At 44.6% G+C, this 23,351-nt stretch overlaps 1 protein-coding gene across 2 annotated transcripts in view; it reads left to right on the top strand.

The window, feature by feature from the left end:
- The first annotated feature begins 5,488 nt into the window (after positions 1 to 5,488).
- CTDSPL2 (CTD small phosphatase like 2) overlaps positions 5,489 to 23,351 on the top strand; it is a 109,037-nt gene continuing 91,174 nt past the window's right edge. Inside the window, exon 1 of one of the 2 annotated variants that reach the window (XM_008016786.3) lies at positions 5,489 to 5,951. The gene's annotated coding sequence lies outside the window, so the exon portion shown is untranslated. Of the gene's footprint in view, positions 6,032 to 23,351 lie in introns of both variants that reach the window. The other variant, XM_008016784.3, reaches the window with a different exon arrangement.

The following is a 23,351-nucleotide window of genomic DNA, read 5'->3' on the forward strand; positions in this document are numbered from 1 at the left end:
AAAATAGCAGGGCATGGTGGCATGCACCTGTAGTCCCAGCTACTCAGGAGGCTCAGGCAGAAGAATCACTTGAACCCTAGAGGCGGAGGTTGCAGTGAGCCGAGATCACGCCAGTGCATTCCAGCCTGGGCAACAGAGCGAAACTCAGCCTCAAAATACAAAAACAAACAAAAAATAAAATGAATAGTGATGGAGGGGTGCTATTTTAGATAGGATGATCAGGGAAGGCCTTTCTGAAGAGGTGGTGTTAAAACATGCAATGTGAATATCTTGTATAGCACTATTCAATTGAAATATTGTATAACACAAACCACCCATATAGTTTTAAATTTTCTAGTAGCCACATTTTTTTAAAAAGGGTGAAATTTTGATATTTTACTTAACCAATATACCCAACATGTATTAAATATAGAATATTACTCATGAGATTTTTTTTTTTTTTTTTTTTTGAGACGGAATTTCGCTCTTCCACCCAGGCTGGAGTGTAGTGGAGCGATCTCGGCTCACTGCAACCTTGGCCTTCTAGTTTCAGGTAATTCTCTTGCCTCAGCCTTCCGAGTAGCTGGGATTACAGGTGCCCGCCACCACACCTGGCTAATTTTTGTATTTTTAGTGGAGACGGGGTTTCACCATGCTGGCCAGGCTTGTCTCGATCTCCTGACCTTGCAATCTGCCTGCCTCGGCCTCCCAAAGTGCTGGGATTACAGGCGTGAGCCACTGTGCCCGGCCATGAAGCAGAGGTTGCAGTGAGCCAAAACTGAGCCATTGAACACCAGCCTGGGTGACAAGAGCAAGACTCCGTCTTAAAAAAAGAAAAAATAAATACAAAAATTAGCCAGGGGTGGTAGTGCACGCCTGTAATCCCAGCTGCTTGGGAGGCTGAGGCAGGTGAATTGCTTGAACCCAGAAGGTGGAGGTTGCCATGAGCCGAGATTGCGCCACTGCACTCCAGCCTGGGCAACAGAGCAAGACTCTGTCTCAAAAAAAACAAAAACAAAAACAAAAACAAAACTGGCTGCTGTGTTGAAAAGAATTGAAGGTGTTCAAGAGCGGAATAGGAAGACTTTAAAGGCTGTTATAGCATTCCAAGTTAAAGACGATGGTTCTTGAACTAGGGAAGCAGTTGGGGTGATGAGAAGTGTTTAGATTCAAAATTGATTTTGAAAGTTTATTGTACTTTAAAATTGGACATTGGGTATGAGAAAGAAAAACTGCATTCACTAAGGCAGAGAATGCTTAAGGAGGTGCAGGTTTGAGAGAAAATTTAAAATTTAGTTTTGACCACATTAAGTTTCAGATGACCACTGCCATCAAGTAATTGCGACAGTGGTGCAAAATAACAGTTCTGGTATTTCAATATTTAATATGAATATTACTGCCTTACTGAGTTGCAGTAAGAGAGTGACAAAAACATATACATCATATAATTAACGTAAGAATGAACTGTGAAGAACATATGCCTTATAGTTCAGGTAAAAAGTAAATATATTCCATATACTCTGGAATAAGGACCTACTGAAAGACTGCTGAAAATTTGAGGTATTTGTATTACATTACCTTTTTTTTTTTTTTTTTTGAGACAGAGTCTTGCCCTGTTGCCCAGGCTGGAGTGCTGTGGCGCAATCTCGGCTCACTGCAACCTCCGCCCCCCAGGTTCAAGCAATTCTTCTGCATCAGCCTCCCGAGTAGCTGGGATTACAGGTGCGCGCCACCACACCGAGGTAATTTTTTGTATCTTTAGTAGAGACGAGGTTTCACCATGTTGGCCAGGCTGTTCTCAAACTCCTCACCTCATGATCCACCCACCTCAGCCTCCCAAAGTGCTGGGATTACAGGCGTGAACCACCCTTCCCAGCCTACATTATTATTTTTTTTTTTTTGAGATGGAATCTCACTCTGAGCCCCAGGCTGGAGTGCAGTGGCATGATCTTGGCCCACTGCAACCTCTGCCTTCCGGGTTCAAGCAATTCTCCTGACTCAGACTCCTGAGTAGCTGAGATTACAGACACGTGCCACCACACCCAACTAATTTTTGTATTTTTAGTAGAGATGGGGTTTCACCATGTTGGCCAGGCTGGTCTCAACTCCTGATCTCATGTGATCTGCCCACCTTGGCCTCCCAAAGTGCTGGGATTACAAGCGTGAGCCACAGCGCCTGACCCTATTACATTATTTAATTAACACTCTATTTCATTAGTGTCTTTATATAGCAGTAGTTTTGAATAGTTTAAAAAGCATTCAAGCTGGGTATGGTGGCATGTGCCTATAGTTCCAGCTACTCAGGAGGCTGAGGTGAGAGGATCACTTGAGCCCAGAAGTTTGAGTCCAGCCTGGGCCGCCTGGGCAATATAGCAAGACTCCACCTCTTAGAAACAAACAAACAAACAAAAAGCAAAAATACCTGCTACTAGTTTTTTGCATTAATTACATTTTTTTCCCTGTGACCACTGCTTTACATCTAAAACTACTTCATACTTTTTTAAGTTCATATTTTTAGACCATTATTCTAAAATTTTGGACTGGATTGTTACAGAAGCTTCAAGACATTAACTACTACCATTTAAGGAGCAAGGAAAGCATCTTGCTAAGTGCTTTCATAAATAATATAATTTGATCTTCACAACAATTCACTTAGATATTACAGAAAAGAGGCCAGGAGAGAGACCATGGGATATAAATTAAGGTGAAAAGCAGAACACAGCAATTATCCCTTGTGAAAAAATGGTGTTAAAATGTTTTTAAAAAATTGCAAATAAACTTAGGCTTTCTATCAGCAATCTTTCTAAACTTAATAATTTTTTTTTTTTTAATAGAGATGAGGTCTCACTATGTTGCCAAGGCTGGTCTTCAACCCCTGAGATACAATGATCCTCCCACCTCAACCTCCCAAAGTGCTGAGATTACGGCCTGACCCTAAACTTACCAAATTTAACCATGGTAATAATATTGCCATACGAGGTGGTATAATGAGCAGAATAAGGGTTTGAGTCTCTATTGTATTTCCTACTAGATGATTGTGATTATCTTTGGATATGGCATGTTTTTCTTCTTTTTCAAATTTCAGTGTCTTCAACTGAAAGGCAGGGAACAAATACCACCTATTCTACCTACCTCATAGGGTTGTTAGGAGAATCAAAATGCACATAAAAGTGCTCTTTGGAAATAGCATATTTTACTTAAGTTTTAGGAACATGAAGATTTGGAATAACGATTTCTTGGAAATTTTTTCCCCCAGAAATATTTCTAATTTAAAAATTAATATTTCTGATTTAAAAATAACTTTATTAGCCAGTCCTCAATACTGGGAGGCTGAGGTGGGAGGATCACTTGAGCCCAGGTGTTTAAGGATGCAGTGAGTTATGATCATGCCACTGCACTCAAGTCAGGGGTACAGAGGAAGTCCCTGTCTCTTAACAAATAACAAAACAAAACTTTAGGGGCTGTGTGCAGTAGCTCAGGCCTGCAATCCCAGCACTTTGGAAGGCCAAGGCAGGAAGATGGCTTGAACCATGGATTTTGAGGTTGCAATGAGCTTTAGTTACTTCAGCCTGGGGAACAGAGTGAGACCCTGTCTCTAAAAACAAATAAATACATAAAATAAACTTTAGTAATAATGGGGTAACTGTTTAGTTGGTGTTCTACTGCTTTCCATGACACACTCCGGATAAACTATTTGTTGGATTCCATTGAACTTTTCAGGAATCTATTTTTGTGTGTGTAGACTGTTACTATTAATAGTTCTGTGCTGTGTATCCCACGAGCTCCCAATAAATGTCGCATTCTGAGCATTTTTGCACTAGGAAAATTTAGGGTGCAAATGAACTCTGACAGAAGAATCTGTAGTATACAAGGTTTTCAGAACACAACCCACCTGCTCCATACTTTGGAATAGAAATGAGATTGCCAACAGTATGTTATTTCCGCTTACTTCTCAGCCTCTCTTGCCATCTTTCCCCTGCCCTCTCATCCTCTTTTCCTAGCACACAGAACTACTTCTGCAATGGCTCAACACAGTCTCATCTTTGGACTTTTCCATCTGTTGTTTCCTTTACCTAGACACTCTTCCCCTGCAACACCAACTCCTCCTTTATGTCTCAGACTTTACCTTAGGAAACCTTCCCAGACCCCCTCACTGGCACCCTCATGTGTTCTACAACGCCTATCATGCCACTCCTTGTATACGCTTAATCAGTTTTTAAATTCTGTTTACTTGGGTGTCTTTTTCTTTTTTTTTTTTTTTGAGACAGAGTCTTGCTCTGTCGCCCAGGCTGCAGTGCAGTGGCGCGATCTCGGCTCACTGCAAGCTCCACCTCCCGGGTTCACGCCATTCTCCTGCCTCAGCCTCCCGAGTAGCTGGGACTACAGGAGCCCGCCACCGCGCCCGGCTAATTTTTTGTATTTTTAGTACAGACGGGGTTTCACCGTGGTCTCGATCTCCTGACCTTGTGATCCGCCCGCCTCGGCCTCCCAAAGTGCTGGGATTACAGGCGTGAGCCACCGCGCCCGGCCAGAGTGTCTTTTTCAATAGATTATGATCTTTGGCTGGGCGCAGTGGCTGACGCCTGTAATCCCAACGCTTTGGGAGGCTAAGGCGGGCGGATCACGAGGTCAGGAGATCGAGACCATCTTGGCCAACATGGTGAAACCCCGTCTCTACTAAAAATACAAAAATTAGCCGGGCGTGGTGGCGCGCGCCTGTAATCCCAGCTACTGAGGGGGCTGAGGCAGGAGAATCGCTTGAACCCGGGAGGCGGAGGTTGCAGAGAGCCGAGATCGCGCCACTGCACTCCAGCTTGGGCGACAGAGTGAGACTCCGTCTCACAAAAAAACAAAAACAAAAACAAAAACAAAAACCCAAACAAACATCACCTTTGGGGAGGCAGGGTCCGTGCCTGCCTGGCTCACTGTTTCACACGTCGCACCTACTTTTTCAATAAATATTTCTTGATCGAATAAGGAGAGTGGCTTGGAGTTTCAGTGAAAAATAATGTTCTTCCAACCATTAGCCTTGGTTTTCTGATACCCCACTAGAACTGGATTCTCCGGACTGATACATTTCACTCTGTGGAGCTGACCGTCCTTTGACCTACTTTCGCAGGTGGGAGCCCACTGGCCTGAAAGATCCGAGTTTTCAACCTGCAGAATTACCAACATAGGGTTGAGTCGAAAGGCGTGAATATTTATGATCCAAAAGCGACTGATACGCCCTCTAGGCAATGAGCAGGGAAGGGAACCTTTAGAGGCCACCGAAATCCCAGGAAAAGCGCCAGATTCGCTTTCTCCCAGCCTCGGGCAGCGCTCACTACAAACTACCTCCTTCAGCGCGCCAAGCCGTTAGTCCCGCCTTATCCCCTCGGCTCCACCTACCCAGCGCGCCCACAGTTACTAAACCCTTGCCGCCAGGGTGCACGACGCGTTCCTAAGCTCCGCCTCCGAGGCAAGGGCGCGCTCCCCCTCCCAGCTCGGCCCAAGCAGTTCCGTTAGGAGCGGGAGGAAAAACCGTCCTTCGGGTCCCCGCCTCTCCACTCCTAACGCTTTACTCCCTACTCCCCCTGCGACCACTACACAGCCGGCTACGGAGGCCCCTAACGTACAAATATCCCCCAAGCCCTTGCGTATCCTGATAGGTTTTGTCCTTTCTTACTCCACCCAGTCTTAAGGCCTTGTGTTCAATTTTTCTCCGGGATTCAGACTAGAGAGTTTCTTCCGGCGTAAGGAACTTCAACGCTCTTCACGGAAGTAAAAGTATTTTTTTCGTTGTTGTTGCCGTTGTGGCTGCCCACATTCCTTCCCTCCCACCTCGCGGAATTGTGGCGGGAGGGGGAGGAGGTAGTCAGGGCGCCTGCGCGGAGAGGCCGCTTTCCATCCGGGTCCCTGTCCGTGCGGTGCAGCAGGTCGGTAGGCGGGAAATGGCGACTGGCTGAAGGAGCTGGTTCTGTTGCTGCTGCGGGGTAAGCGGGAAAGACACCACACATTGCGCAGTCGGGACCATCGCCGGAGCCTGAGGACACTTCTCTGTCGTCACAGTTAGGTAATCCCCTTCGTCCAGACGCTGCCGCTGCTTCCAATGTTAGTCCTCCTCCTCTTCCAGGGCCGTCTGCCGGGATCTCCTCCCCTTCTAAACCCGGTCCTCCAGCGGCTCTGGCGCCTTGGTAGGCATGCACTCTTTGGCGCCTCGTACGTCCACTGTGCGGAGCCGCTCCTTTCTGGACTTTCCCCTGGGAACAGAAAGGGAGCTCACTTCCCGCCAGCTTCACCTTCTAGGCTGCGGCCTGCGTTGTGATTTCTGGGGTTAGATTTCACTTTGCTACCCACCCCCACTCCGATCTCACGTTCCTAGTCCCCAACCTCTGGGTAATTAAGTTAGAAGTTTAGCTTTTCTAACCTTTTTGGCCCACCTGATGTTTTCGGCATTTCATTCTTTCGAGTAGGGTGCTTTTAGGGGGGCGTGCTCTTATCTCAGTTTTTATAAACACCTTTTCAGAATCTGGAAGAAGGGATTTGAGTAAGTTCTGTTTATCTTTTGTACTGTTAAAATCTCGAGTTGACATTGTTACTTTTTCAAATCGAGAGTGGTTGTAAGGAACAGCCCATGTGGAAGGCCTCTGGTGTCCATAGTGGTCAGTTAAAGGGTGAACCTTATTATCCTTAATATTCTCTGCTTTCTTTGGATTTTAAATGCCTGTATGGTTGTTTACTTTTGCATTCTTGACCAGAGTTCTGTGTTAAATAATTACATAAGTAAATCTTGTTTATTTCTCACCCTAGTGGTGGCTGGATGTGTGAATGATGTTAAACGCTTCAGAGTACTTTAGGGGAAACCTGAAGAGATAAGAGCTCGTAAACTTACCTGAGATCCTGAAATGAAACGTACTCAGTAGGTGTTCCTCCGAGGCAGGGATTTATCTTCCTAATGCTGGTATCGCAGTACCAAGATTAATTTCTTACGTGGGTATGCGAATTAGTGACTTGAAATGATAGATTTATCTGTGTGATTTTCAGATTGTAGATTGCTTTGTCTCTCTATTCTTTGCCCAGTTTTAAATTTTCGTTTGTGGTCCATTTGTTATTCTTAGAAAAGGGAAATGGCGTGTTAAAGCTAGTTTTACTATATTTCTTTACTTTTTCTTTCCTTTTTTAAAATTACATTGCAGACCATTTGTTCATAAAGAGAAGTAATAAGGAGGCTGTTGGTGTTTTCGGAATTTATTAATCATGTTGAATTTGGGGTCTTTGTTTTTTTGTTTTGTTTTCACTAATCAAATTAAAATTTTAAAAACTGTTCACATTGCATATCAGTTGACGTTTATAACTCAAGTTTTCAACTCTGGATACGTCCAGTTTAGAGAATTTCACTATTGTTCTCACGATGTTGTGGTTAATTTTCAATATTAACAGGAACACACAAACATTATTATAGTCCTCATTTGGTAGACTTTGCCCAAGGTCATAAAGAAAGTCAAGGCAAAATGTAGCTCTTATGTGAAGGAGTTTTTTAGGATTGAGTTGAACTTAATACTCTCCTAGGACCAATAGAATAGTGGAGGTACAGGCACGTTAACTACTTGCCGAGTCAATTTATTTTAAAAATGGAGCCAAATGTGCAACTTAAAGGGATCTTAAATCGTTGGTCTAGTGTATAGGTTTTGTCTGTATTTTTATGACCTTTTTGGGTAGTTAATAGCCTTAATATTTTTAATAAAAGTTAGTTTACAGCTAGCTGAGTGAGCATTGTAGACTTTGTTTTCAAGAGTTCTCGTAAATTGTTTAGTACTACATGCATTCAGTACTTGCACTCTTTTAATGCTTTCCTCAGAGTTGAAAGAATGTAAAAGCTGGCTGCCTGGGGTGGCTTACGCCTGTAATCCCAGCACTCTGGGAGGCCAAGGCAGGCTGATCACAAGATGAGGAGTTTGAGAACAGCCTGGCCAACATAGTGAAACCCTGTCTCTACTAAAAATACAAAAATTAGCCGGGCATGGTGGTGCACACCTGTAGTCCCAGCTACTCAAGAGGCTGAGACAAGAGAATCGCTTGAACCCAGGAGGTGGAGGTTGCAGTGAGCTGAAGACCGCCTTACTGTACTCCAGCCTGGTGACAGAGAGAGTCTCAAAAGAAAAGAATGTAAAAGCTGTAAATGATGTAGTCCTAAACCTTTGTGGGCTTGTAGCTATATAGAAAATCTAAATAGGATTGCATAGGAATATCAGGGTTTGTATGTTTCACAAGATTCCATTCTACGTAGTGTCTCTTGTGCATTTAACTTGAGCTGGTAATGTTACTGTTTTCCCACTGTTAAGAAATTAAGAATTGGGGAAGTCTTCCCTTTCCAGATTCATCTAGCTGATCTCAAGTTTGTGATTTCTGGCTAAGTGGTTTTTCATGAGATTATTATATGACAGAGTCCATCTAATTCTGGTTAAAGAAACTTGGACCTGTTGTTTGCCAAGGATGTACTAGATTCTAGATTTTTAACCATAGATTTTATTGTCAGTTGAGTAAAATGGCCTTTTTTTTAAAAATTTTTATTTTTTAGAGATGGGGGTCTGTCTCTGGCCCAGGTTGGAGTGCAGTGGTGTAATCATAACTCACTGCAGCCTTGACCCCCTGGGCCTATGCAGTCTTCCTGCTTCAGCCTCCCAAGTAGCTGGGACTGCAGGCACATGCCACCACACCTGGCTAATTTTTTTTTTTTTTTGGTAGAGATGGGGTCTCATTATGTTGCCAAGGCTGGTTAGCAACTCCTGGCTATGAGCAGTCCTCCTGCCTCAGCCTCCCAAAGTGCTGGGAAGACTGGTGCTTGCCACCAAGCCGACTCCAAAATGGTATTAATTTATCCTAGTCATAGGAGGCTATGCTTTAGATTAATGAGATAATGAATAAAATGATTTGCCAGAATTTGGAAAAAGCAATATCTAATTGTAATTTACCAAGTTGTGAAAGCCTAAAGTAGAAAAGACACTTTCAGTCACAAATATCAAGTGTGCTGAGAGGAGTTTATTTGTGGTGTGCTCTAAGTAATTTTTCTGGTTAAAAGTAGGCTAAAAAGTACCTGACTGTTTTAAGTAAATTGGCTACAGGGGGTTATTTGCTACTCCCCCCCCCGCCAGACGGAGTTTCACTCTTGTTGCCCAGGCTGGAGTAGAATGATATGATCTTGGCTCACTGCAGACTCCACCTCCCGGGTTCAAGCAATTCTGCCTCAGCCTCCTGAGTAGCTGGGACTACATGCACGCGCCACCACACCTGGCTAATTTTTGTATTTTTTGTAGAGATGGGGTTTCTGTATGTTGGCCAGGCTGGTCTTGAACTCCTGACCTCAGGTGGTCCACCCACCTCGGCCTCCCAAAATGCTGGGATTACAGATGTGAACCATGGCACCTGGCCTACTTTTTAATTTTTTAATTTTTTTTCTTTTTTTTTCTTTTTCTTTTTTTTTTTTTTTTTGAGACGGAGTCTCGCTCTGTCGCCCGGGCTGGAGTGCAGTGGCCGGATCTCAGCTCTCTGCAAGCTCCGCCTCCTGGGTTCAGGCCATTCTCCTGCCTCAACCTCCAGAGTAGCTGGGACTACAGGCGCCTGCCACCTCGCCCAGCTAGTTTTTTGTGTTTTTTAGTAGAGACGGGGTTTCACCGTGTTAGCCAGGATGGTCTCGATCTCCTGACCTCGTGATCCGCCCATCTCGGCCTCCCAAAGTGCTGGGATTACAGGCTTGAGCCACCGCGCCCGGCCAATTTTTGTAATTTTTTTAATGGAGACAGGGTCTCGCTGTGTTACCCAGACTGGTCTCAAACTCCTAGGCTCAAGTGATTCTCCCTCCTGAAGCCTCCCAAAGTACTAGGCTTACAGGCATGAGCCACTGCACCCAGCTCATGATGAACTTGACAGATACGGAACCCATGTTAAAACCATTCAGTTGCAGCTTTAGTTTTCACTTACTTGGCAGTTGCCAGGAGGCATATATCTAAGCCAGACATATATTCACTAGTATTTGTATGACTACATTAATTTTTTAATTTAAACTATATTAAATTGTAATTGGACCTGCATTCCAACTACGTGGACTAGGGCTGTGTGGTACAATTTGAGAATTGCCAGTGCCTAACTTTATTTATATGTCTCCAGTGTTTTTCTAAATGTCCTGTTTAAAAATCACAGATTCTCTGAAAGAGGAAACTTTACAAATTGTCTTTTGTTGACAATATTAGCACAGATTGACTATCAAATAAGCTTACTGATACCACACACAGGGTGAGGGTTCAGAGATAAGGGAACATAGGAGAGTTAAGGTTTTTTTTTTTTTGAGACAGAGTTTTGCTCTTGTTGCCCAGCCTGGAGTACAGTGGTGCGATCTTAGCTCACTGCAACCTCTGCCTCCTGGGTCAAGCCATTCTCCTGCCTCAGCCTCCCAAGCAACTGGAATTACAGGCACCTGCCACCACGGCTGGCTAACTTTGTATTTTTTTTTTCTTTAGTAGAGATGAGGTTTCACCATGTTGGTCAGGCTGGTGTCGAACTCTTGACCTCAAGTGATCCACCCACCTCAACCTCCCAAAGTGCTGAGATTACAGGTGTGAGCCACCGCGCCTGGCCAGGAGAGTTAAGTTTTTATGCACTGGCTGTGATTAGAAGGGGTGTAGAATATAGGAGCACAGGCAGGGTGGGGATAGAATTATAGTGAGAAGCTTTGGCTGCTTGGAATCCTTTGGGATCCTGACAGTAAGGAATGGTGAGACTAAGTGTGGCCCCAAGAAGAACTGTAAGACCTTAAAGACAAATATTTTAATGGAAGGTCACAATAGGCCAGTTGACTATACTAGGGACCATGTATTTTGTGATATTCATAGGTTCCTATGTTATTTTATGATTATGATTATTATTTTTTGAGACGAAGTCTTGGTCTGTCACCCAGGCTGGAGTGCAGTGGTGCGATCTCAGCTCAGTGCAACCTCCACCTCCCGGGTTCAAGCAATTCTCCCACTTCAGCCTCCCGAGTAGCTGGGATTATAGGCGCACACCACCATGCCCAGCTAATTTTTGTATTTTTAGTAGAGATGGGATTTCACCATGTTGGCCAGGCTGTTCTCGAACTCCTGTCCTTGTGATCTGCCTGCTTTGGCCTCCCAAAGTGCTGGGATTACAGGCATGAGCCACTGCACCCGGCCTATTATTATTATTTTTTTGAGACAGAGTCTTGCTCTGTCTCCCAGGCTGCAATGCAGTGGTGCCATCTCAGCTCAGTGCAACCTCTGCCTCCCAGGTTCAAGTGATTCTCCTGTCTCAGCCCCCCAAGTAGCTGGGATTACAGGTGCCCGCTACCATGCCTGGCTAATTTTTTGTATTTTTAGTAGATACAGGGTTTCACCATATTGGCCAGGCTGGTCTCAAACTGCTGACCTCAGGATGATCCACCCGCCTTGATCTCCCAAAGTGCTGGGATTACAGGCATGAGCCACCGCACTTGGCTAATTCCTGTTTTAGATTGAAAAAAGAGAAAGTCTAGATTAAACATGAATGATCATCAACATGGGATTCTAGCATGGAAATGTGTTTGCTGATTTGATTAAAACAACGCAACAGACCAGGCTCGAGATTGTAATCCCAGCACTTGGGAGGGTGAGGCAGGCAGATCCCCTGAGTTTAGGAGTTCGAGACCAGCCTGGGACACATGGCGAAACCCTGTCTCTACCTAAAATACAAAAATTAGCTGGGTATGGTGACTCACATCTGTAGTTCCAGCCACTAGTGGGGCTGAGTAGGGGGAATTGCTTGAGCCCAGGAGGTTGAGGCTGCAGTGGGCCATGAGCGTGCCATCCATTGCACTCTAGTCTTCCAGCCTGGGTGACAGAGCAAGACCCTGTCTCAAAAAAAAAAAAAAGACAGAAAACAGCAAAACAGTATACTAGTAGAAGATACTTGGCATTACAAGTGTGAGCCACTGCGCCCAGCCTAAGTAGGAATTAAAAAAATATATATATATATATGTATATTCATACGCACACTTTTTTTTTCTTTTTTTTTTTTTGAGACGGAGTCTCGCTCTGTCGCCCAGGCTGGAGTGCGGTGGCGCGATCTCGGCTCACTGCAAGCTCCGCCTCCTGGGTTCACGCCATTCTCCTGCCTCAGCCTCGGAGTAGCTGGGACTACAGGTGCCCGCCACCACCCCCGGCTAATTTTTTGTATTTTTAGTAGAGACGGGGTTTCACCGTGTTAGCCAGGATGGTCTCGATCTCCTGACCTCGTGATCCGCCTTCCTCGGCCTCCCAGAGTGCTGGGATTACAGGCATGAGCCACCACACCCGGCACTTTTTTTTTCTTTTGAGATGGAGTCTCACTGTTGCCCAGGCTGGAGTGCAGGGGCACGATCTTGGCTCACTGCAACCTCCGCTTCTCTGGTTCAAGTGATTCCCCTGCCTCAGCCTCCCGAGTAGCTGGGACTGCAGGTGCACGTCATCACGCCTGGCTAATTTTTGTTTTTGTTTTTGTTTTTTTTGAGATGGAGTCTTGCTCTGTCGCCCAGGCTAGAGTGTGATCTAGGCTCACTGCAAGCTCCGCCTCCCAGGTTCATGGCATTCTCCTGCCTCAGCCTCCCGAGTAGCTGGGACTACAGGCGCCCGCCACCACACCTGGCTAATTTTTTGTACTTTTAGTAGAGATGGGGTTTCACCGTGTTAGCCAGGATGGTCTCGATCTTCTGACCTTGTGATCCAACCGCCTTGGCCTCCCAAAGCCCTGGGATTACAGGAATGAGCCACCGTGCCCGGCCTTTTGTATTTTTTTAGTAGACGGGGTTTCGCTGTATTGGCCAGGCTGGTCTCGAACTCCTGAGCTTGTGATCCATCCGTCTCGACCTCCCGAAGTCCTGGGATTACAGGTGTGAGCCACCATGTCTTGCCTTAAAAGTATATTTTAAATCCCAGCGCTTTGGAAGTTGAGGGCAGGAGTTCAAGACCAGCCTGGCCAACATGGCACAACCCCCTTTTTATAAAGAAAAAAACAGTTAGCCAGGCATGGTGGCATGCATGCCTGCAATCCCAGCTACTCAGGTGGCTGAGGCATGAGACTCCTTGAGCTGAGGAGGCAGAGGTTGCAGTGAGCCGAGATGGTGCCACTGCATGCCAACCAGATAAAGACTCCATCTCAAAAAAAAAAAAAAACAGGCCGGGCGCGGTGGCTCAAGCCTGTAATCCCAGCACTTTGGGAGGCCGAGATGGGCGGATCACGAGGTCAGGAGATCGAGACCATCCTGGCTAACACAGTGAAACCCCGTCTCTACTAAAAAATACAAAAAACTAGCCGGGCGAGGTGGCGGGCGCCTGTAGTCCCAGCTACTCTGGAGGCTGAGGCAGGAGAATGGCGTGAACCCAAGAGGCGGAGCTTGCAGTGAGCTGAGATCCGGCCACTGCACTCCAGCCTGGGCAAGAGAGCCAGACTCCGCCTCAAAAAAAAAAAAAAAAAAAAAGAGAGATCGAGATCATCCTGGCCAACATGGTGAAACCCTGTCTCTACTAAAATACAAAAATTAGCTGGGCGTGGTGGCACGCACCCGTAGTCCCAGCTACTTGGGAGGCTGAGGCAGGAGAATCACTTGAACCTAGGAGGTGGAGGTTGCAGTGAGCCGAGATCACACCACTGCACTCCAGCCTGGCGACAGAGTGAGACTCCATCTCAAAAAATATATATATACACGTTCAGTAAAAGAAAAGTAAGGCCGGGTGCAGTGGCTCACACCTGTAATTCCAGCACTTTGGGAGGCCGAGGAGGGTGGATTGTTTGAACCCAGGAGTTCAAGACTAGCCTGGGCAACACGATGAAACCCCATCTCTACTAAAAATACAAAAATTAGTTGAGCATGCTGGCACACGCCTGTGGCTACTTGCGGGGCTGAGGCAGGAGGATCACATGAGCCCTAGGAGGTCGAGGCTGCAGCAAGCCCTGATTGGGCTGCTGACACTCCAGCCTGGGGGACAGAGTAGGACCCTTTGTCCCAAAAAAAAAAAAAAAAAAAAAGGGTGGGGCGTGGTGGCTGACGTCTGTAACCAGCCTGGCCAACATGGCGAAACCTTGTCTCTAAAAAAAAAAAAAAAGAAAAATTAGCCAGGCAAGGTGGCATGCATGCACGCCTATAATCCCAGCTACTCAGGTGGCTGAGGCTCTTGAGCTGGGGAGGTGGAGGTTACAGTGAGCTGAGATGGCGCCACCTCATGCCAGCCTTGGTGACATTGAGATTCTGTTTCAAAAAAAAAAAGTATGTTTATTAAAAGAAAAGTAAGGGTGGGTGCAGTGGCTCACACCTGTAATTCTAGCCCTTTGGGACGCCGAGGAGGGTAGTTTGTTTGAGCCCAGGAGTTTGAGACTAGACTGGGCAACACGGCAAAACCCCATCTCTACTAAAAATACAAAAATTAGCTGGGTGTGGTGGCGCACACCTGTGGACCCAGCTACTCGGGCTGAGGCAGGAGGATCATGTGAGCCTTGGGAGTTCGAGGCTGCAGCGAGCCTTGATTGGGCCACTGGCACTCCAGCCTGGGTGACAGTAGGACCCTGTGTCAAAAAAAAAAAAAAGAAAAAGGCGGGGCACGGTGACCCATGCCTGTAATCCCAGCACTTTGGGAGGCCGAGGCTGGTGAATCACCTGAGGTCCAGAATTTGAGACTAGCCTGGCCAACATGGCAAAACCCCGTCACTACTAAAAATACGAAAAATTAGCTGGGCGTGGTGGTGGGTGCCTGTAATCCCAGTTACTTGGGAGGTTGAGGCAGGAAAATCACTTGAACCCAGGAGTTGGAGGCTGCAGTAAGCTGCAATCATGCCATTGCACTCTAGCCAGGGCAACAAGAGCAAAACTACATCTCAAAAAAAAGAAAAGTGTATTATTTGTTTAAAAGAAATAACCAGGACACATAAATATCTTTTTAGTTGAGAGAAAACTGATTATTTGCTTTAGTAATAATGCTTTCATCCTGATATATCCCAAATATGTATGATTTTCTTAGTGAGTTGAAAATAATAACCTCTTATTGACCTTACAAGTACCTGCCTTAGTATATTTTGTCGAGTTAAGATAATTATATATTTCTTTAATTTCTGATATGTAGAGAAAAATTATTTGAAAAAATAATCACAATCATTTCAAACTATCATGCATTTCCTCCTGTGTTGGGAATAATATACCTTTTTTTTTTTTTTTTTTTTTGAGACAGAGTCTCACTCAGCCACCCAGGCTGGAGTGCAGTGGCATGATTTTGGTTCACTGCAACCACCATCTCCCAGGTTCAAGTGATTCTCTGCCTCCCCAGTAGCTGGGATTACAGGTACCCACCATCATGCCCAGCTCTTTTTTATATTTTAGTAGAGATGGAGTTTCACCATGTTGGCCAGACTGGTCTTGAACTCCTAACCTCAGGTGATCCTCCCTCCTCGGCCTCCCAAAGTCCTGGGATTACAGGAGTGAGGTACTGTGGCAGCTCGTTTTTTGTTTTGTTTTGTTTTGTTTTGTTTTTTTTGTAGTAGCAAGCAAGAGGACACCTCTGCTAAAGAATTATGATTATACCTAATCTTTGACTAGTGATTTTAAGTAAAAATTCAGTCTTCATAATCCTTCTTGTCTTCTATCTCCCATATATTAATAGTTCATCTCAGTCATAATGATTAATTTTTCCTTTATAGATAGTGATAAGAATAGTGGGAAATTATTTTTTTCCCCCCGACTGAGTCTCTGTCACCTAGACTGGAGGGCAGTGGTGCAGTCTTGGCCTACTGCTACCTCTGTCTCTTGGGTTCAAGCAGTTCTCCTGCCTCAGCCTCCTGAGTAGCTGGGATTACAGGTATGCACCACCATGCCTGACTAATTTTTGTAATTTTAGTAGATACGAGGTTTCATCATGCTGGCCAGACTGATCTCAAACTCCTGACCTCAAATGATCTGCCCATCTTCGCCTCCCAAAATGCTGGAGTTACAGGTGTGAGCCACTGCGCTTGACCTCAGTTTATTTTTAAATTTTTATTTGTTTATTTATTTATTTATTTTTTGTTGAGACGGAGTCTTGCTCTGTCGCCCAGGCTGGAGTGCTGTGGCTGGATCTCAGCTCACTGCAAGCTCCGCCTCCCGGGTTTACGCCATTCTCCTGCCTCAGCCTCCCAAGTAGCTGGGACTACAGGCGCCCGCCACCTCGCCCGGCTAGTTTTTTGTATTTTTTTTTTAGTAGAGACAGGATTTCACTGTGTTAGCCAGGATGGTCTCGATCTCCTGACCTCGTGATCCGCCCGTCTCGGCCTCCCAAAGTGCTGGGATTACAGGCTTGAGCCACCGCGCCCGGCCTATTTGTTTATTTTTGAGACCCGATCTTGCTCTGTCACCTAGGCTGGAGTGCAGTGGTGTGATCATGGCTCACTGCAGCCTCAACTTCCTGGGCTCCAGTGATCCTCCCACCTCAGCCTTCCACGTAGCTGGTACCACAGGCGAGCACCACCGTGCCCAGCTAATTTTTGTATTTTTGGTAGAGACAGGGTTTCACCATGTTGCCCAGGCTGTACTCAAACTCCTGAGCTCAAGTGATCTACCTGCCTCAGCCTCCCAAAGTGCTAGGATTATAGGCATGAGCCACCACATTGAATTATTTCACATAACTCAATGCGGATTTATTTTGGACAAAGGCCATATTGTTTTACATTATTGTTTTAAAGATTTTTAGTGTGTGTGTGTGTGTGTGTGTGTGTATATATATTTATGTAAAATTTTGTGAGGTTTTTTGTTTTGTTTTGAGGCTGAGTCTTGCTCTCTCACCGAGACTGGAGTGCAGTTGTGTGAACATGGCTCACTGCAGCCTTGACCTCCCAGGCTTGGTTGATCTTCCCTCTTCAGCTTCCCTAGTAGGTGGGAGTACAGACATACACTACCATGCCTGGCTAATTTTTTATTTTTTAAAATTTTTGTAGAGACAAGGTCTTGCCATGTTGCCCAGGCTGTTAGTAATCCCTGGGCTCAAGCAGTCATCCTGCCTTGGCCTCCCAAAGTTCTGGGATTACAGGTGTGAGCCACCACATCCAGCCTGATTCTTTTCTTACTACCACATTACTGTATTCTTAGGATTTCAAATTTCTCCTAACCTGACAATTAAGTTTAATCAAAAGGGCATAAATAAGTAGTTAGATCTCTCCCCTTGCCCATTTTTGCTGAGAACTATTTAAATACAAAGCAGTCTTCGTGGGCACGGTGGCACGTGCCTGTAGTCCCAACTACTCAAGAGGCTGAGGCAAGAGGATCACTTGAGCCCAGGAGTTCTGGGTTATATGCCGATTGGGTGTCTACACTAACTAAGTTCAGCATCAGTATGGTGACTTCCCAGGAACAAGGGACCACCTGGTTGTCTAAGGAGGGGTGAACTGGTCCACGTTGGAAATGGAGCAGGTCAAAACTCCTCTGCTGCTCAGTAGTAGAATGGCACCTGTGAATAGCCACTGCACTCCAGCCTGGGCCACATAACGAGACCCTGTCTCTTAAGAAAAAAAGCACGCTTAGGAAAATTCTGCCAAAATTAAGTTTACTTTTCTTTGTTTTTAGAATGTCTTTGTTGATGTATCCAATATATACATTGAAATTTGTCTGTTAATGTATAGGTGACCTCAGTAAATTAAAACAGAATATGTTGGCACAGGCCATGATAGGATAGTAGTATGGTGAGAAATGATAAGCTTCCTGTGAGCTTGTTGAGAAAATGAACTATATTACTCAGTCTTTACAAATTTATAACCTATGTCTTTGCTAAAATAGCATTGTGTTACCAAGTTTTATTACAAATTTTCTTATGTAATAGAATTGTTTTTTAACAAAATCTTTAAATAAAATTAAAACAATCTTCAAATTCTGTTAAAGCTTAGAGTAAAGGAATACAAATATCTCATTACAGACTTTGTCCTAATTTCATTTTTTAATTTTTTTTCTTTTTTCTTTTTTTTTTTTTTGAGACGGAGTCTTGCTCTGTCGCCCGGGCTGGAGTGCAGTGGCCGGATCTCAGCTCACTGCAAGCTCCGCCTCCCGGGTTTACGCCATTCTTCTGTCTCAGCCTCCCGAGTAGCTGGGACTACAGGCGCCTGCCACCTCGCCCGGCTAGTTTTTTCTATTTTTTAGTAGAGACGGGGTTTCACCACGTTAGCCAGGATGGTCTCGATCTCCTGACCTCGTGATCCACCCGTCTCGGCCTCCCAAAGTGCTGGGATTACAGGCTTGAGCCACCGCGCCCGGCCTTTTTTTTTTTCTTGAAACAGAGTCTCGCTCTGTCACTGAGGCTGGAGTGCGGTGGCACAACCTTGGCTCACTGCAACTTCCGCCACCTGGGTTCAAATGATTCTCGTGCCTCAGCCTCCTGAGTAGCTGGGACTACAGGTGCACGCCTCCATGCTTGGGTGATTTTTGTATTTTTAGTAGAGATGGGGTTTCACTATGTTGGCCAGGCTGTTTTTGAACTCCTGACCTCAGGTGATCTGCCTGCCTCAGCCTCGCAAAGTGTTGGGATTACAGGTGTGAGCCATCACACCTGGCCCCTTTGTCCTAATTTCTGCTAATGACATGTCAGATTTTAAATCGGGATGCTGGTAGTAGTATTTAAAACATCTGAATGTCTGTGCCTTAATAAACATTTTTGGTGGTCAACAAACTGAATATTGCTATCTTTAAATTTTTTCTTTCTTTTTTTTTTTTTTTTTAATTCAAGTGGGGTCTCACTATGTTGCCAGGGTTGGTCTCAGGCTCTTGGACTCAAGTGATCTTCCCACCTTGTCCTCCCAAAGTGCTAGGATTTCAGGCGTAAGCCACCACGCCTGGCCTATAATGTTGTTTTTCAAAAAAATAAATTTATAGGCCATGCATAGTGGCTCACGCTTGTAATTCCAGCACTTTGGGAGGCCGAGACAGTGGATCATTTGAGTTGAGGAGTTTGAGACCAGCCTGACCAACATGGTAAAGCCCCGTCTCTACTAAAAATACAAAAAAAAAAAAAAAAATAGCTGGGCGTGGTGGTGTATGCCTGTAATCCCAGCTACTTGGGAGGCTAAGGCGAGAGAATCGCTTAAACCCAGGAGACGAAGGTTGCAGTGAGTCGAGATCGCGCCACTGCACTCCAGCCTGAGCAACAGAGCAAGACTCTTGTCTTGAAAAAAAAAAATCAACGTGTATTTTAAGAGTGTGTTTTAGTCATCAGTAATCTAACAACCCATATGTTGTTTCTCTAGAGAAATAGATTGATAATTGTTTTAGAAAAATCTTTTTTTTTTCTTTTTCTTTTTTTCTTAAGAGACAGGGTCTTGGCTGGGCGTGGTGATTTACGTCTATAATTCCAGCACTTTGGGAGGCCAAGGTGGGCGGATCACGAGGTCAAGAGATTGAGATCATCCTGGCCAACACGGCGAAACCCGTATCTACTAAAAATACAAAAATTAGCTGGACGTGGTGGCGTGCGCCTGTAGTCCCAGCTACTCAGGAGGCTGAGGCAGGAGAATCGCTTGAACCTGGGAGGCGGAGGTTGCAGTGAGCCAAGATCATGCCACTGCACTCCAGCCTGGCAACAGAGCGAGACTCTGTCTCAAGAAAAAAAAAAAAGGGACAGGGTCTTACTCTCTCACCTGGGCTGGAGTACAATGGCACAGTCACAGTTTACTAGATCCTTGACCTCCTGGGCTCAAGTGATCCTCCTGCCTCAGCCTCCTAAATAGCTGGAACTATAGGTGTGCACCACCACGCCTGGCCGATTTTTAAATTTTTTGTGTTTTTTTTTTCTTTTGAGACGTAGTCTCGCTCTGTCGCCCAGGCTGGAATGCAGTGGCCGGATTAAGATAAAGGCAGGGTCTCACTGTTGCCTACGCTGATCTTGATCTCCTAGTCTCAAGTGACCTCTTCCTGGGTGGGACTTCCAAAGTGCTGAGATTACAGGTGTGCTGAGATTACAGTGCGTCCGGCTGAAAACACATTCTTTTTGTTATTTATTGGAGAAAACTTTAAGTCAGAGAAAACCCCATAATTTGATCAGCCTAACTCAGTTCTTTTGTTTTTTGTATAGTCCTGTGTTTTGCCAGATGTTTTTGATAAGGTTATTATATTTAGTAGTTTTTAAATAATTTTATAATATTAGCTAAATGGAAAAGCAGAGAAGACCATATATCAGAAATATTAATGATCCAGAAAGACCACCTGTCTTTATCACACACTTTGTTGTGAATAGCATTAAAGGAACCTTCGGCCAGGCACGGTGGCTCATGCCTGTAATCCCAGCACTTTAGGAGGCCGAGGCAGGCAGATTACGAGGTCAGGAGTTTGAGACCAGCTGACCAACATGGTGAAACCCCGTCTCTACTAAAAATATAAAAATTAGCTGGGCGTGGTGGTGCGCGCCTGTAATCCCAGCCACTGGGGCTGAGGGAGGAGAATCGCATGAACCCGGGAGGCAGAGGTTACAGTGAGCCAAGATCGCACCACTGCACCCTAGCCTGGGTGACAGAGTGAGACTGTGTCTCAAAAAAGAATCCGGCTGGGTGAGGTGGCCCACGCCTGTAATCCCAGCACTTTGGGAGGCCGAGGCAGGCGGATCACAATGTCAGAAGATCAAGACTATCCTGGCTAACAAGGGGAAACCCCCCCCCCCCCGTCTCTAAAAAACAAAACAAAACAAAAAACACAAAAAATTAGCCGGGCATGGTGGCGGGTGCCTGCAGTCCCAGCTACTCAGGAGGCTGAGGCAGGAGAATGGCGTGAACCTGGGAGGTGAGCTTGCAGTGAGCTGAGATCGCGACACTGCACTCCAGCCTGGGCAATGAAAGAAACTCTGTCTCAAAACCAAAAAAAAAAGAATCTTCCTGTTTTAGAGTTGAATTTTTTTTTTTTTTTTTTTTTTTTAAGACGAAGTCTTGCTCTGTCACCCAGGCTGGAGTGCAGTGGCACAATCTCAGCTCACTGCAACCTCTGCCTCCTGGATTCAAGAGATTCTTCTGCCTCAGCCTCCCGAGTAGCTGGGATTACAGATGCACACCACCACGCCTGCCAAATTTTTGTACTTTTAGTAGAGATGGGGTTTTGCCATGTTGGCCAGGCTGGTCTCGAACTCCTGACCTCAAGTGATCCATCCGCCTCGGCCTCCCAAAGTGCTGGGATTACAAGGTGTGAGCTGTTGCACCCTGCCGAGTTGATATTTTATATAATGCTCCTATACTTAGTCCTTCTTCCCTGGTTGTCTTGATTTTTTTTCTTAGGTGACAGAGAAATCTGTTTTTTCCCCAAGTCCTCCTCTTCCTCCTTTCACAGTGAAGGTTTATGGAAGTAGTGGAGATTAAAGGTAGACAGTTGTAGTACCTGAAACTTGATTTTAGATTATTCAGGCTAGAAATGTAGACTAAGTGGAAACATGCTACTACTTTTGAAAATGTCATTTGGCATCAAAGAGGGCAATGACTTTAGCTCTTTCATGAATATAGTAAGTCAATATAAATTTAGGAAACATACTATTTGTAAGGTAGAGTATAAATTAACAGACCCAGAGAATTTTAGAGCTGGAGGAGACCAAAGAGGTCATCTAGTCCAATAACATTTGTGTTTTGTTGTGATGAATCATTCTAAAGACTCCTTAACATGTAGTGAATGTTTATCTTAATTAGGGTGCTGCAGGAAGAGATATATATGATGGAAGGATGAAGACAGCTCTGATTAATGTCTCGTCTCCCATTTTGACAGCCTCTTTGTTTGTTTATTTTTTAGGTAAAATTTACATGTGAAATGCCAGATCTGATGTCCAATAATTTCTTTTGCTGTTGAGGAAACAAAGTGCTAGATTGATTACATGACTTCAGCAGTGTCTCACAGCTAACTAATGATAGATGAAGGACTGGAACCTGAGTGTGTCCACCTCCTAGTTTGGAGGTCATTCCTTTAGTAACTCCTTCAGGAGTCTACTTTAAAACCATTGCACGCATGTATTATTTTTTATATAGCCAACTGTAAATATACATAAAGTTTTACGGCAAATCTTGACTTTGTTGCCTTTAATGTTTGATTTGTGATCTTTTTGTAATCTTCTTTATTTATATGTATTATCTACTCTTGTTTCTGTCTTAATGCATGACACATCAGAACAGGTTGAGTATCCCTCATCCAAAATGCTTGCTATCAGAAGTGTTTTGGATTTCAGATTTTTTTGGATTTTGGAATATTTGCATATACATAATGAGGTATCTTGGAAAGGACCCAAGTTTAAACATGAAGTTCATTTATGTTTCACAAGTACCTTACACATATAGTCTGAAGGTAATTTTAAACAATTTCTTTTTATACTTTAAGTTCTAGGGTACATGTGCACAACATGCAGGTTTGTTACATATGTATACATGTGCCGTGTTGGTGTTCTGTACTCATTAACTCGTCATTTACATTAGGTATATCCCCTAATGCTATCCCTCCCCGCTCTCCCCACCCCATGACAGGCCCCAGTGTGTGATGTTCCCCACCCTGTGTCCAAGTGCTCTCATTGTTCAATTCCCACCTATGAGTGAGAACATGCAGTGTTTGGTTTTCTGTCCTTGCGATAGTTTGCTCAGAATCATGGTTTCCGGCTTCAACCATGTCCCTGCAAAGGATATGAACTCATCCTTTTTAATGGCTGCATAGTATTCCATGGTGTATATGTGCCACATTTTCTTGATCCAGTCTGTCATTGATGGGCATTTGGGTTTGTTCCAAGTCTTTGCTATTTTGAATAGTGCCACAATAAACATACATGTGCGTGTGTCTTTATAGCAGCATGATTTATAATCCTTCGGGTATATACTTAGTAATGGGATGGCTGGGTCAAATGGTATTTCTAGTTCTAGATCCTTGAGGAATCGCCACACTGTCTTCCACAATGGTTGAACTAGTTGACAGTTCCACCAACAGTGTAAAAGTTCCTGTTTCTCCACATCCTCTCCAGCACTTGTTGTTTCCTGACTTTTTAATGATCACCGTTCTAACTGGTGTGAGATGGTATGTCATTGTGGTTTTGATTTGCATTTCTCTGATGGCCAGTGATGATGAGCATTTTTTCATGTGTCTATTGGCTGCATAAATGTCTTCTTTTGAGAAATGTCTGTTCATATCCTTTGACCGCTTTTTGATGGGGTTGTTTGATTTTTTCTTATACATTTGTTGAAGTTGTTTGTAGATTCTGGATATTAGCCCTTTGTCAGATGGGTAGATTGCAAAAGTTTTCTCCCATTCTGTAGATTGCCTGTTCACTCTGATGGTAGTTTCATTTGCTATGCAGAAACTTTTTAGTCTAATTAGATCCCATTTCTCAATTTTGGCTTTTGTTGCTGTTGCTTTTGGTGTTTTAGAC

The sequence above is a fragment of the Chlorocebus sabaeus genome, chromosome 26, assembly GCF_047675955.1.
Source record: "Chlorocebus sabaeus isolate Y175 chromosome 26, mChlSab1.0.hap1, whole genome shotgun sequence".
NCBI lineage: Eukaryota > Metazoa > Chordata > Mammalia > Primates > Cercopithecidae > Chlorocebus > Chlorocebus sabaeus.